The sequence below is a fragment of the Mycteria americana genome, chromosome 8, assembly GCF_035582795.1.
Source record: "Mycteria americana isolate JAX WOST 10 ecotype Jacksonville Zoo and Gardens chromosome 8, USCA_MyAme_1.0, whole genome shotgun sequence".
Lineage (NCBI taxonomy): Eukaryota > Metazoa > Chordata > Aves > Ciconiiformes > Ciconiidae > Mycteria > Mycteria americana.
Window position 1 is genome coordinate 44,788,085 of NC_134372.1, and position 13,881 is coordinate 44,801,965.

General features: G+C 43.7%; 1 protein-coding gene and 1 long non-coding RNA gene across 2 annotated transcripts in view; both read left to right on the plus strand.

Annotated features, from left to right (window-relative positions):
• The first annotated feature begins 260 nt into the window (after nt 1-260).
• LOC142413657 (uncharacterized) lies at nt 261-5,036 on the plus strand. Its single transcript, XR_012776874.1, has 3 exons — nt 261-565; nt 2,212-2,305; nt 4,159-5,036. It is a non-coding gene; the product is annotated as an uncharacterized LOC142413657 (long non-coding RNA).
• Nucleotides 5,037-11,050: 6,014 nt separating this feature from the next.
• The window catches only part of PLCG2 (phospholipase C gamma 2), a 74,339-nt gene continuing 71,508 nt past the window's right edge, over nt 11,051-13,881 (plus strand). Inside the window, exon 1 of the mRNA XM_075510890.1 lies at nt 11,051-11,211. The gene's annotated coding sequence lies outside the window, so the exon portion shown is untranslated. The remainder of the gene's footprint in view (nt 11,212-13,881) is intronic.

Below are 13,881 nucleotides of genomic sequence, written 5' to 3' on the forward strand. Positions count from 1 at the left end.
GGCCACCTTTTTTTCATTATAAGTGCTGCATGAAGATGTATGTGAAACTTCAGCTTTAAACCAATTATGCCTCAGCTCTTCACCTGTGGCAATAGAGTTAATAATGTCTCATTGTTTTCCTGTCCTGTCTTCTGCTATTTTCTGTGCTACGATCCAAAGGAGCACTGGTTTTAGCTATAATAACTGCATTTCTATAATAATTGCAGCCACAGATGCAAAGTATTCCACCTGAAGTGGCATTCTTCAGTGTGAAACACGATGTCCATTGATAACTTAGCTAACTATAGGTGAACTTGAACATTGCATTTTTTAGTGAAAAAAAAAAAGTTTTGTTGTATGCTTTTGTTCTCTGAGAGAAACATGAAACAAAAATATCTGTCTTTTAAATACCCAGGCCCACACTTCCTGACTGACCCGATATGAACCACTGCTGCTCTGCACACGTTATTTCCTCTCTTTGAAAAAGAAATTGAAAAAAAAAATAGCCACAGTCTGGCAATACCTTGCTTTTCCATTGACCTTATCTCTCATCTTCTGGGGGCAGCAAGCTGCTCTTCACAAGAAGGTAAGCTAAAGACAGAGCAGAGCATATGCATGATGCATGATGAGAAGGTTTGAGACATCCGCTTCTCCAGCCCTGGTCTTTACTGATTCTGTTGACTGGTCTCCTCCCTGACATCGAAGTACCTCGCTGATGTCCACTGGAGGAGGAGGCGGAAAACCTTTTGTTTTTCTCTTTCTGTATTAGCAAGGGTTTTCTTTTGCTGCTTTTTTAGTTTGGCTATTTTCTTAGCAAAATATACCCTTTCTGCAACAATACTGCTATTGCAATGCCAAGTGCTAAAGTCTGGCTATTGTTAGACTACAGAAATCATAAAAAAACAACTTTAGCTCTTGTCTTTGCTTTGTAACTGAGGCTTTCCTTCCACAGGAGTAGCCAAGGTCTCCTCGTTCCGCTGAAGACTTCTGTCATCAAGTCAGCAGCTCTGCGTGTTAGCTCCATCTGTGCTGCCAGACCAGTGGAAACTGGTGCCTGTCATGTACAGGGAGCAGGAATTTCTTACTTTTCTTTAGAGGTCCTATAAGGAACCACGTCTCCAGTTATATTTCTGCGTGGTTTGTCAGGTTTTTTTTAGTTTTGTATGTTTTCTTTTTGGTCAAATGGTGTCATGTTTTGCTTTGTTTTCATAAAATACCTTGAAAAATTAACTCTGTTTTGCTATATTTTAATGCTGATTTGATATAAATATTTGGATTTTGTTTTAATCTGTCAAAATTATATTTATTTCTAAATACATTTATCTATAGACCTATTTATAAATTATGATTATCATTTGAATATAGATCAATAGAAAACTGGTATTATTCAGCTTTGACGTTTTCTTTTTTTTAAAAATAAAAAATAAAATTGGTGCAAATTATCAGTTGTTGACAAAGGGAACCTTCTTTTAATTCATTTCCCTCTGGGGTAATAAACCAGGAGTTGTCTTCTGGTCTAACTTTTAAATCCTCGGTTCCACGTGTAAGCCATTTTTGTCCTGACAGCACGTGGCTGAACACAGGCTGCATATGTATATATATTATAAATGCATATCTCAAACCAGAAATGAGTGCTTTCAATTCCCACAGGTTTTTTTCCTAAGGATTAAAGATATTAGACGTTTTCCTTAAAGCCCAGCTGCTGGAATTGGCAGAGTCCGTGAGACTCTTAGTGTTTGTTAAAAAAGTAAATTATGAACTCCCTTGCTTACAGAGAAAACTTAAAAATAGGAAGAGAGGGCATCCCAAAGGTTTAGAAACCAGAAAGCAAAGAATTTAAAATTTGCCTAAGACAAACCAGAAACTGTAACAATTGTAGCATTGATCTCGGGGGCATTATTAATGCATTACTGCATTATTAATGCGTGATGCAAGTGACACAGCATGAAAAGAGCTCAACCCATGAAGACGGTAGAAGAGGAGAGAGTCTTGCTGGTTGGAAGTGACACATTTCAGAATTAGTGTTCCACTTTCTTTCTTATGACTTCCTTTTTTTTTTTTTTCCTGTTAGCAACAGCCATAACAAAATCTGTCCTTGTGAAGGAGAAGAGATTGTCATCAAAGGTGACAGCTTTTTTAAAAATTTTAAATTAACTAAAAGGCCCAGGCTGCTGAAAACTTGGTTAGAAATTTTGTACGCTTAAGGGGTCTTAACAGTGTGCTTTTACCCAGGTGGAATCAGAGTACAAAGAGGAAGAAACCTCCGTTTGACACTGACTTGCTAATCTCAGCAGTATATCATTCATTATTCCGCACAGGATTAAAGGTAAGCTCTGTATTGCTGCCTTTGAGACTCAGCAGGGCAGCTATCCTTTGCAGAAATGGGGTTAAATAATTCCTGATGTGTGGCAGAAAGGTTCTGGACAGAAGACAGTTGGGTTTAAATTACCTGGCAGAGCCTTCTGCATTCTAGCTTTTGTCTTCTCTCCTGTAAAATATTCTCTATCTTAGCACCAGAATAAAAGGACTTCTTAATCATAAAGCAAATGTAAAAATAATTTTCTTTGAAAGAGGGGATGGTATCTTAAAATTACTAGTCCAGTCTAAAAAAAAGGTGGAGGAAACAATTTGTGTGTGTGTGTGTGTGAGAGATTTTTAATGTCATTAGGAACACATACAGATAAGGCCTGGATGCTCAGCTGAAGATAACCGAGCTATTTTTAATTCATTCCAATTGGAGACCAGGCTAAATAAGCATTTCCAAATTGCTAGTTCTTTCTTCATTCTAGACATTGTCTCCTGTTAAATGAGAGAAATGTTAGAAATTTTCCTTTGAAAGAAGGTTGGTTGTTTTTTTATGTTTTTCTCTCTGTTGGAAAAGTTCAGGTTTAATGTTTGTTTTTAAAACAGCTCATGCAGGGTATAAGTTCAGATTTTCAGTCAATTATTACAGATTGAGAAGGTGTTGGTAGCTGGTACTTACAAACATATTGGGAAGTTTCTGAATTTTGTAGCACAAATAAAATCTGTTGGGAGCTGCAAAAGGCTTCTTATATATGTTTTTTAATATGATAAGTAAAATAATATGACTCTACCTGCATATGACAACATATATTTGAGAAATAGAGCATGTCATGTGGTGGTTGGTATCTCCTTGAATTTCTGAAAAATGGTCCTTTGCCAACAGAGGTTCTTCTGAAGCTGCAAAGTTAAATCTGCTCCACACAGTACTCCGAAGACCATTATTACAGACCACGGGCCTCAGCGAATTTGCACAGGTTGCAGTATCACGTCTTCTCCACCCGCCAGCCCCGGAACAGAGTAGACTCTAACACAGCTACTCTGATTTGTTCTGCAAGCTAGAAAGCAGTTTGAGAGGCTAGAAAACTTAAGCAGCCTACCCCAAATATCTAATTTATTCAGGATTTTAGCCATTAGTAGATATATTATCTACATTTTTTCCCCCTTCATTTATTCCCTCTTTTAAGTTGTTAACAAATATATTAATAAGATTGGGTCCCTATGCCAAGGTCTGTCATACTTCACCCAATACCAACTCCTACCTCGAGCTGTTGACGCACAGGGTCTCTAACACTGTATGTTAAAAAGATGCTTATCATAAAAAGTAGAACAGAAGGTTTTGACCCTTTTACATGACTCATTCAGTTATGACTACAGTGCATAAAGATAACAGCACTGTATCCGCAATAACGATTTGCATTCTATACAAATATGCTGATCCTAGAGATACACCAGATGGACGCTCTTCCAAGGCACACGCATCTGCAATGCGTATCCCAGAAGAGTGTCTCTCATTCTATCCCTATTCAGAAACTATCACTCAAGTACATCATTAATTTTTCAATCATATTTCGATTTTAGTGAGATTTTTGACATGTGTTTTTACATGATTACATGCTTATCTGTATTAGGACCTGTGCACTCGCTCCATCCCCAGCTAATTCTAGTGCTTTGATTAGCTAGAGGGCTTTTCTAAACTTTTCTGATGTAGCATGTGACGGATTAAAGCTGATCTTTGCATGAGTGAGCACAGATGCAAGGAACTTCTCCTCCCTTCCTGTGCACCCTGAGGGAAGGCCTTAGACGATAATAAATCCCTGCAATCAGCCATGTATAAAGTAAAGAAAGACCTGGGCTATGTCTGTTTAATGGTCCCAGAAGACCTTCCACCAGCAGTAGCAAAGGCAACGTTAAGAAGACTTCAGCAGAACAGGAGGAAAAATGGGAAACGACCCGCGAGAGAGCACGTTGCAGCAGTGCTCGGTGTGTATTCTTCCTGTCAGGGCAGCACACCGTAAGATCCCACCATGGCTCCCCGGGACGAGTTCAGAGCACTGGCTAAATGCTCCAGTTCAGCCTTGCTCATCGCTGTGCCCAGCCTGCCTGAAGTTATCCTTCGTTATGCCTCTCAGAGCCTACAGGGAGAATGAGTGAGAGCAGGAGGCTACAGCAGATGATAACAGAGCGCTTTTCTCTCCTAAACTCACTCGTGGTGCTACTCTGTAGTGGGACAGAAATGAAAGGCTGAAAGGTAACTAGGAGGAAGATCTGGACTTTTTCTTGTTTGAGTTGCAACTGACTTCATTCAAAACTATTGTCAAATGCCCCCTTTTTTTTATTTTTCCAGTGCTGCCCGCCTGCAATCACATTGTTTCTATGAAAGATTTTCATTTTATTGGCTTAAAAAGCACAGGGTTCCTGCAGAGCTTCCTGCAGTTTTCCTGTTCTGCTGAATTTCTCACTGTTGATGGTACTGGTATACTGGGTTTGCATGGCAAGGTTTTGGTAGCGGGGGGGCTACAGTGGTGGCTTCTGTGAGAAGCTGCTAGAAGCTTCCCCAATGTCTGATAGAGCCAATGCAGCCGGCTCCAAGACAGATGCACCGCTGGCCAAGGCCGAGCCCATCAGCAATGGTGGTAGTGCCTCTGTGATAACATATTTAAGAAGGGGAGAAAAAAACCCTGTGCAACTGCAGCTGGAGAGAGAAGTGAGAATATGTGAAAGGAACAGCTCTGCAGACACCGAGACCAGTAAAGAAGGAGGGAGAGGAGGTGCTCCAGGTGCCAGAGCAGAGATTCCCCTGCAGCCCATGGTGAAGACAATGGTGAGGCAGGCTGTCCCCCGGCAGCCCATGGAGGTCCACGGTGGAGCAGATATCCACTGCAGCCTGTGGAGGACCCACGCTGGAGCAGGTGGATGCCTGAAGAAGGCTGTGACCCCGTGGAGAGCCCACGCTGGAGCCGGCTCCTGGCAGGACCTGCGGACCCGTGGAGAGAGGAGGCCACGCTGGAGCAGGTTTGCTGGCAGGACTTGTGACCCCATGGAAGGGACCCACACTGGAGCAGTCTGTTCCTGAAGGACTGCACCCCATGGAAGGGACCCACGCTGGAGCAGTTCGTGAAGAACTGCAGCCCATGGGAAGGACCCATGTTGGAGAAGTTCGTGGAGGACTGTCTCCCGTGGGAGGGACCCCACGCTGGAGCAGGGGAAGAATGCGAGGAGTCTTCCCCCTGAGGAGGAAGGAGCTGCAGAGACAACATGTGATGAACTGACCGCAACCCCCATTCCCCGTCCCCCTGCGCCTCTGCGGGGGAGGAGGTAGAGAATTCAGGAGTAAAGTTGAGCCTGGGAAGAAGGGAGGGGTGGGGGGAAGGTGTTTTTAAGATTCGGTTTTATTTCTCATTATCCTACCGTGATTTGATTGGTAATAAATTAAACTGATTTCCCCAAGTTGAGTGTGTTTTGCCTGTGACAGTAATTGGTGAGTGATCTCCCTGTCCTTATCTCGACCCACGAGCCTTTCGTTATATTTTCTCTCCCCTGTGCAGCTGAGGACGGGAGTGACAGAGCCGCTTTGGTGGGCCCTGGAGTCCAGCCAGGGTCAACCCACCACAACTGGTAATGAGCTGCTGGTGTTTTATCACTGTGGATGCAGTGGCTGTAGTATTTTACTTTTCATCTGAAGGTGTGATTGCAGGCCCTTTAAATATACTGGTGTTTGTGCAGCCAGCAAAACTGGCCCAAAACACTGAGTAAATAGCTAGTTAGTTAGTGTGTGTATGTGTATAAAAGACCACACTTTAACAGTTAGTTCAAATGTCCTCACATGTATTTTTAGGTTTTTATTGGTCATCCCAAATCACACAGCAGAGTTTCTGCTCAGCCGAAACTTTTAAAAATGTGATTCTGACAAATGAAAAGTTTTCTTCTGGCATAGCGAGCTTTGCTATGAGGAAATACCATTCCTGAGTCAGGACACTAGTATAAAACCTGGAAGACGTGTTCTGCCCAAGGCATGTTACTGCTGTGAGATCTCTGACAAACCTCCTCACTCTCTGGGCCTTGATTCATTTGAAAATGTGAAATGATTTCCATTCGTTTTTTAAATTGTCGTGACATCTACAAATGTTAATCGTTACAGAAATGCTAAGGAATAGTACTGTGTTGTGTGTATGGGGACAGAGGGCAGTAATTCCTCAGAAATTTTTTTAAATGTAGTGCTTGCAAATAGCAAGGGACAGGGTGATTGAAATGAGAAGTAGCTGAATGTTTTAGGACTCAGACAAACATTGCAGCAGGCAACAGGCCAGACACTTAAAAGTAGTACAATCTCCCTTCCTTCATGTCAGCTTTTCCGCTAACGACCTAAGTAGTTTACTTTAACTCAATATTTACTATAAATATTATGATTAAGTGGCAATAATTTACCAAGATTAAAATGAAACTCTGATAAGAATGGAGCCAAGTATACACTAGAACACTTTTTACAAGATACACACTTTGCAAGGAGCCTGAACTCTGTTATGCTGAGAAGATGTGCTGAGGGTGTTGGACCTGTCACACAGTATGACTGTGTTTGAAGACGGGTCCCCTGTAAAGTTCGTTGAGTTGTGCTGCTACAGCTGGACAATATTCTCAAAGGTCAGCTTCATGCTGTGAAGGCCCTTTGAGACAATAAAGGTGATCATTAAAACCTGATCAAAGCTTCCCAGCGTAGCTGGAGCTATTGCCATGAGGAGCTGGGATGGTACAGGACTGCTCTGCCAGTGACAACAGTCACTGGAAGGGAAGTCCTTCCCCTCCTCGCTCCAGACTGCAGCAGTTGCTGCCATCTCAACTCTGGAATAGGGCAGCTGGGCAATGGCTGCTGGGCCACTGCAAGCAACCTCAAGTCTAGCACTAGCCTTGATTACTATGTCCTGTATATAAGCAATTTAGTTTTCTTTGGCAAGGGAAAAACTTTGACAAAATAAATGAGTTTTTGAATAAAAGTGATAAAAAAGCAACGTGCCTTTTGCATTCACTGGCCCTGAGAATCTCATCAGACAAACAGTTCATGTGGACATGTGTGCAAGTGCCCACTCATAAATCTGTCCAAGAAGCAGTAAACAGTTCTGCAGAGGTAATACCACTCCACTTACAGGAACTGCCTTCAGCTAGTCCTGAATCGCAGACTTCTCCCTCACAAATTGGCACTTGCTTGATAGGAAACTGGATTGACACCTAATCCTGAGATGGTGGTATGCAAGTTCTCTTGACAACGAGTGTAAAATCTGCTTGAGAGTCCTGCAGATGAAAAGTTCATAAAAGAAAAGCTTGAAAATGAACTTTTCTCTAAAAACTTCTGCTTATAGGTTTTGCAGCTCTAACCAGAAAATCTAGCTGAGCTAATGTACATCCTGCTAAGGAGTGCAAATACTATGATGGTGTAGTAAATACTTAGGTTAGATAGACTGTCAGTGACAGTCTCTGCAATATTTGTTCCTCCTGCCTAATGACTCTTTGACATTTCTTACAATTGATGGAATAAAGCTATTCAACTTCTACCTTCTACACAAAAGATGTAGCCTGTTACAAAAGATGTATTTTCTTTGTAGCTCCTGTGAGGAAGTGGCACCAGTTTTGTGACCATTATTTATTATATCCATGAGGCTGCCTAGCCAGTCCTGTGGTTCTCTTTCATGCCTTGCTTTATTCTTCAGGGAAAGTAATCAACACTTCATTACCAAATACGACAATAACACAGGGCTGAAGTTTCCAGTGCTGTAATTAAGAAAGTGTCAGTGTCAACACTATAAATTCCCTTTTTGAGGGATTTATGACTGAAATGTAAAAATGTACTCCCAGCTGAAAAAATCTCTTTTCAGATCTTACAGTATGAATTGTGATTATATTTTTCAACAATTCAAAGAGCCTTTTAAAATTATAAGAAGAAAGTTAAACTGAAAAAAAAAAGAAAAAAGTAAAAAGAAAGGAAGATTTTATTCTAGTGGCCAACCTTCTCTTTAAACACTAAGGCTTTGCTGGGGCAAGATTCTTCAGCTCAGAGAACTTATTTTCCCACACCTTTCCTCAGCATAAGTATACAGGCTTTTTTGCTACAAAAAAGAAGGACTGAACATGCCACCTGATAATTATCTGTGGTTGTGAGGCCCATATTCTTTACAGGAAATTCTGTTGTCTGCCTGGAAAGTGCCTCTTTCAAGGTTTGAAAGTTGGATGGCAGAGTTGCTGATTCTGACAATAACTTGAATCTTCTGTTGTGATTGCGAGGGTGTCTGAGTACTCTTACTTCTGGTGTAGTGGATGTGCTGAGTAACAGCTGGTGTTTCTAAAAGTTACTATTTTATTGGCTTGTTTTTAAGGATTGCTTACTCCACCTATATGGCTGAGATTTTGTCACATCCAGCGATTTACGGAATTCAATGTTATGATCCCCACTGCAGCTACAATTTTCTTCCACATACATATTTTCTTTGACTATATAATGACTCTTCAGCTTTAAGAGAGAGAGTTTTATCAGGTAAGTCTAAGGTTGTGCAAGAAATGTTGGGAGTTGGTAGGTTTTAGTCTTCCTTCCAGCACACCACTGAGGCACAACCACACTCAAGTATGTCTAGACCAAAGTCTGGTTTACTTTGCAACAGCGCTTAACTTCTGCAGCAAAGTCTCTGAGTATCATAAAGATGGTCAACTCCGTGCCTGTGCGGCTTGCAGGTTGTTCAAGGGTGGTTCCTGTGCTGAAGCTATGCCATATGACTGGTGAGGAGACTGTTGGTACCTGGCCTAGTGAAGCAGAACTAGGAGGGGCTGCTGCGGCTATTTGCTGGAACTTAGATTGACTGTCAACATACCCAGATGAATCCTGGATCTGACAGCTGGGATTCAGAGGATCCTGTTACCTCCTGCTTGTAAAATGCCCGGGACCACCTGCGCCCTTCAGCTTTCTGTGGTGTGTGCCTTGTAGCTCCGACCATATGAATGCTTTGGTATTCAGCTTTCGCAGCTGGGGATGTTGGCCACTTGGTGCTAGTATTCTATCACTGTTCATATAATTTCAAAGGCAGCTTCAACATGAAACATTGAAGGTTTTGATGATGAAGAGCTAAAAATAAAGCGTGGGAGAGACACTTTGGTGTGATTGATACATGTTCTGCTATTCTCATTCTTTTAGCATCATGTCTCCTGCAGGATGTTGTTCTGTGAATTTGTGACTGCATCACACATTATAAAGAGGAAAACTTTTCCCAGGCTTGGCATCTGGAAAAATGTGAAGAGTCTTTAGCAAGATGGCTCATGAAATAGTGAACAATGATGAGATTATAATGGTCATCTTTTTATTTTGCATTTAAAATGATCCACGCCTTTAACAGGTATTGCGTGTTAGGCTTTTTTCCTTTTGTGGTGGCGTATTTTGAATGCACTCTTCAGTTCTGTTCCTGATAAGTCATACTCATTTGAAACCCTCTGATGCTTTTACCTATAATAAAGGCTTGCTAGCTTCCTTTCGGGAAGAGTTTCCCAAATTGCTCCTACAACTTTTTCTGGATACAATAGACATTTTCTTCTCTTTCTGACCTAAGCATCTAGGTAGTATTGCTGTTGGTGTTTGTTGCAGTACTTGTCGCTATCCCATTCCAGGTATCATTTTGTTTCAGTAGTTTCTGCTTGTATAGGGTGAAAGTATTAATCAAAAATAATGTTTGACTACTGTTCAACCATTTATAAAGCTGACTGAAATTATGGAAATCTTTTTTCCTCTCAATAGTTTAGATTATAGTCTGTTAAAAGACATGTCCTTTTCACTCCTTTGTGCCAGCTACCAGTGTTGGAAGTAGGGGAGATGAAGAGCTATCTCCACCAGCTTAACCTCAGCGTTTGGGAACCAGCATTTGGAACACAGGTTCTGCTGTTGTAATGTGGAGCGGCCCTTGCAGAAATGGCCAGGAGCTTCCTCTGCATGGGGCAATGTGTTCCTTGCAGACACTGTACCATCCCCAGCTTTGGCTTCTAGGCATTTGTTTTGTAGTCTTCTGAACTGGCATGACTTGTTCCCAGTGCTGATTTTGATATTCTGCCTATGGATGTAGGAATTTTCCCCAGCTTTATCGAACAGGTCTGGGACCAGAGCAATACCTTGAATTTCATGGCAGTATCTGGGCTTGACCTGAAAACAGCATGTCATGTCCTATCACTACTCTTCTGAATCCCAAAATGGAAATATTTTTAGTATTGCCAATTGTAAGCTGAGGTGGTTGTGATATAATGCACTTTGTAGTGGCCAAAAAGAATCAATTTTAACTTGAAAATGTAGCTCCAGTGACAGTAAAGTTTTAAAGCCTTTTTCTAAACTCACTCTCTCAAGGTACTGTTCAATCATTTAGCAATTCTCAGCCGAACTAGTGAAATTTCCTCTTCAGATGAGCAGAACATAACCTCAAATGGCTGGACAGCAGCCGAACCGCCCTCCCTGGCAAGAGGGGGGACACCGCGCTTCTTCCCGCCTCAGGGGATGGCTGGGAGGGACGGGGGAATGTGGCCGCGCCCGGGTCCCTGAGGGGACAGTGGCGGCAGGGAGCTCGCCGCGATCCAGCCCCGGGGGAGGTGGAGGGGCGGGGGCGAGGACTGCCGAAGAGTCCCGGCCCGGGTTCCCCGCTCAGGGAAGCAGGGCAGGGCAGAGCCCCCGGGGCGGGCGACCGGCCGCGGGCTGAGGGGAGCCCGCGCCACCAACCGCCGCCCCGGCCCGTCCGGCCCCGCGCGCCAGTAGGTGGCCGCGGGGGGCCACGTGACCCCGCCCCTTCCCGGTTACGGCAGAAGCAGAAGTGGGAGCCCGGAGGCGCGGCGGGACGCGGGGAGCTGAGGCACCGGCACCAGCAGCCGCTGCCGCCGGCACGGCGTCGCCGCGGGAGGCAGCTCCCCGCTGCTGCGCAGGTGAGGGCATCCCCGGGGGCGCGGGGTGGCCCGGCGACGGGACGCTCCCCGCGGCGGTGAGGGGCGGCCGCGGCCCCGGCCCCGGCCCGCCGGCTCTGCTCGGGCCCCAGCAGGCAGCAGGTGCCGCCGGGCTGGGGCGGGGCAGCCGTGTCCTGCGCGGTTTTAACCTGGCGGGGGCGGTGGGCGTGAGGGAGGGTCTTGTGAGGGGAGGCGAGGGCTGTCGGCATGAGCGGGCTCGGTGAGAGGGCTGGGCAGCAGGCGAGAGGCTGCGGGGCGGGAGCGAGGGCCGCGCTAGGGGGTGGAGGGCGCCTGGCCTGAAGGGGACAAGGGGGTCTGGGGGCTCCCTGAGGGGACCCTGCCACCCCGCACCTTGTGGCTGGCCATTCTCCGCCTCAGGCCAGCCTGCCGAAGAAGAAGGAAGGAAACCTTCACAGTGTCGGCGTGTGCCTGACAGCAGCCCCGCGCTGTGCATGGCTCTGCCCAGGAGTGAGGGCCTCAGCCAGGGGCCGGGGCTTCAGTCCCCGCCAGGCCGTGGCAGGTGGGCAACCGTCTTGCTGCGGTTCCCGTCCCCTGATTTTCACCAGACCGCAGGACTCTGAGGGCAGCAGCTGCGTGGCAAAGCTCTGCACAAAGAGCTGTGTGTTGATTGTTATTAATTATTAGCGCTGTGGTACTGAACTGGTGTTGCTGGTGGATATCCATACTGGTGGTGCTGTGCTGAGGGAGTGCCTGCTCTGGTGAGGTGATGTCCTAAATGCATCCAAAGGCAGAGCTAGGGGCAGGGGATGCAACAACCCTTTTGCAGTGCCCAGAGCACATGGGAAAACTTGAAATTGACTGGAGTCAAACTTTGGATTGCACTTCTTGGTTGACCTTGTGTGCCTTGAAAGCACCTCCTGTGTCATATGGGTGAGGTATAACAAGAGTATGGATTCATCAGTGCTTATCTGAGATGTTCTTTGCTAGCCTGTACATTTATAGTTAGCCTTTAGTACAGTTTTTCCGCTCTTTCGTTGTGTTGTCACAAAGAGAGTGAAGAGTTGTAGACTGATCTTCAGATAAGAAGGATTTGTTTCTGAAACTCTGAAGTACTGTAATGAAGTAAAACTAAATATACAGGTTTTTGGATGGATTACGTAGCGGTTTTTTTTCCGTGTCTGTATTCACTTGGTTACTTGCAGTGAGTCTTTCTGACTTTTTAGTCTAAATCAGTTAGGCTTTTCAATAAAAACCAGTATCAAAATTACTCTTACACAAACAGTAACAAATGGTCCCAATTCTACATGTGGTACAGGACACCATCAAAGTTTAGCTCCTATAGTGCTTACAATCAAAGGGAAAGAGTCATGTATTGATGTCTGTGTCTAAACTAGAGCTTATGATACCTTTCGGTGATTATTAGCTCACTTGCTGAATTGTGTAAGTGATGCTGGATCTTTCTACCTTAGGCTTCAATAATCTTCGGTAGAAGAGCAGTAATGCTTCTGTTGCACATAAGGGTGTCTTGTAGCTCATACCCTGCTGGTTCAGAGGTATCCAGATAATGGGGTGGTGAGGGTCACTATGGAGTTCTGCTGCATGAATGGGTAGAAATATTGTTGATTCAAATAGTTGTGCAGTGATGGGTGTAAGAAGGCTGAGGGGCACCTATGGGTGAGTGTAAGAAGACTCTTAATATTTTAAAAGTTAGGTCTAGTATCAAGGGCTTCCATTAGTTCTTTTGGGAATGTGTTTTACTGTTAGGAAGCTCTCTGTGACATTATTCTTAAACTGGAGTAGGTAGCCAAACCAGTATAGAAGTAGTCAGTTAAATTGATCAAATATTATGATATTCTTTCCACCTTTTCTGATGAAGTAGATATCCTCAGCTACAGTATTGTTTCATAGTAAGTTAAAAACTTGGCTTATGACTTAGGATTTAAGTTAGACTAAAAACACCGTTTGCTCTGTTTTTGGAAGAAAGAACAACTTTAAAAGGGGAAGTCCAGTATATTATATTCAGCGGAAACTGTTTAAGAAGCCACCTCTGAGAGGCAGTTCCTTTGTACGAAGGGACTAATCTCTCAAAAAACCTGCTGCATTGCCTTTTATTAAATAGCTATATTTAGAAACTCCTTTTCTTGTTGTTCTAAGTCATGTTTCATTTTACAGCTATACCTTGTACTGTAAAAGGCAGAGCAGATGTATATTTTGCTATAGGCTCCTGAAAAACAATACTCATTTAAAAGTTGAGGTTTTTATTATTGCAGTGAGGTGTTACTAAAATGGTTAAGCCTTGTTCCAAATCATGGCATATTCATTTTTTTACAATTCTTAATGAAAAGAGCAAAGCGAGAAGTCAGGGTTTCTTTTTTTGTCAGAAAACCAGACACTGTACAAAGATTTTAATTTAATTTTTTATTTCCTCTCCTTTCATTTCTGTTATTACAAGTCATTGTAGCAAGACAAGACGACCATGGCTGTCTTGTTAGATGCAAGCTCGTGATAATTTAAATGATTATCTGATTAGTTCCAGGGAGTCAAAAAGAATCAGTTGCATGCTGGCTAAAATCTGCCATTGCTTACTACCCTTAAAAGTTGTCCACTCCCTCTCAGTTGTAGGATTGGGGTATATATATTTTTTTCAGTATTATAAGGAAAGGGTACTCCATTTTCTTATTACAATAACAA